The sequence below is a fragment of the Ambystoma mexicanum genome (assembly GCF_040938575.1).
Source record: "Ambystoma mexicanum isolate Mex_15411 chromosome 12 unlocalized genomic scaffold, UKY_AmexF1_1 Mex_chr12_unloc.2, whole genome shotgun sequence".
NCBI classification, from domain to species: domain Eukaryota; kingdom Metazoa; phylum Chordata; class Amphibia; order Caudata; family Ambystomatidae; genus Ambystoma; species Ambystoma mexicanum.
In genome coordinates, this window is record NW_027182323.1 from 1,341,805 (window position 1) to 1,343,413 (window position 1,609).

General features: G+C 44.6%; 2 non-coding genes across 2 annotated transcripts; one reads left to right on the forward strand and one right to left on the reverse strand.

Annotated features, from left to right (window-relative positions):
- Positions 1-926: 926 nt before the first annotated feature.
- TRNAV-CAC (transfer RNA valine (anticodon CAC)) lies at positions 927-999 on the forward strand. Its single transcript has one exon. It is a non-coding gene; the product is annotated as a tRNA-Val (tRNA).
- A 296-nt stretch (positions 1,000-1,295) lies between these two features.
- On the reverse strand, positions 1,296-1,367 carry TRNAQ-UUG (transfer RNA glutamine (anticodon UUG)). The gene has a single exon. It is a non-coding gene; the product is annotated as a tRNA-Gln (tRNA).
- Between the last annotated feature and the right edge of the window lie 242 nt (positions 1,368-1,609).

Genomic DNA, 1,609 nt, shown 5'->3' on the forward strand with positions numbered 1-1,609 from the left:
CAGGCACCCTCTTGCAACCAACTCGTTAAAATGCCATTATCGGTCACAGGTTGATACATCTGTAGGGTTGGTCACAATATGCACAACCAGAAATACACTTCACACACGCATGCTCAAGCCCTCTAACGATATTCATTTTCTCTGAGACAAGTGATGACATTCAACCAATGGCGTTCCTGGGCTGCTGAGTTACTGGGGTGCCTTCTGGCTGCTCTGTGGTAATTGCATCGGCAGAGCCCCAAACCAACACATGGCAGAGGACACCTGGGAGACAGTCACACAGCTGTCTATTGAGTCTATGTGATGCTGGAAGCTCAAACAGGATGCATGTCTTTAAAGCACCGCATCCACGTGCTTCTCTCTGTCTTCCTCTGGCACGTGCACTGCTGTGCTATAGCCGCCATCCTGCGCCCCCTGTGTCATACTGGGCCCCCTATGTGTCGTCCTCTTTGGGTGTGTGATTCAAATTCATGTGGCTCTCTGGGCATTGCATTTTCCAGGGAAAACAATATCTCTTCTGTTGCTGATAAATCGTTCAGGTGTGTGGCGCATGGTATGAGGTGCATAGGTGGTGGTAGTGATCTAATACAGGGACACTCACCTGTGCCAGGTGCGGGCACAGGTGGTTGATGCAGCACTGGAGACAGATCCACGTTTACAAAGGATTTTGGATTGATTTGGGGCACTCAAAATGAAACAATACATTCCTTTAAAACTTCAAAAGATGGGGAGTGTCCATGGAGTAAGACATATATATTAACGGGATCTTGGTCGCAAGTTTAATCCAGTGTACAATGATCTGTCTGACTTCACTGGCATGGAAGGAGCCAGCTGGCTTAAATGTTACTGTGTTGATATGCCGTGCTTCAGCACCCCCTTCCATGCGCTATCATAATAATGGGAAAGAAAAGCACACGTACAGTTCCGTTTCCGTAGTGTAGTGGTTATCACGTTCGCCTCACACGCGAAAGGTCCCCGGTTCGAAACCGGGCGGAAACACTTTTAGCGAAAGCCTCTTTAATCCTCACTTTTCATCTTCCATAGTGAAGTCCATATGCACAACGTGATATGAACGAACACTATTTTAAAAACTATTTAGTAGCAAAATTAATACAGATTACATTTTTTATAGTGATAGTATGTAAAGAACACGGAACAAAATAAAGTCAGACGAAACTAAGACCGACTTTCGTTCATGATGTATTCGAATTGTAAATACTAGGAGCGGGAATGAATGAAATAAAGGGAAATAAAATTGAGATTCCGAAAAGCGTCTCATTTCAGTGAAAAATGTGAGGTTCCACCGAGATTTGAACTCGGATCGCTGGATTCAAAGTCCAGAGTGCTAACCATTACACCATGGAACCATACACTTAGTGCCACGGTACCCCTAATTTTTAGCTAAGCACAGGTGCCCTGAAATCTGCAGTACTACGAGATTTATGATAGCCTAATACACCCTTTCCCGATATCAGTAATTCTTAATCATTGGGACTTTGTATTATACTTATGTCTTTGTAAAGAGCTTGTCACGGAGAATGAGTACCTCAGGGAGCACTGAGCAGAGGTTGAAACCCCTTAACATATGCACCTTACCATCTCACCTGCA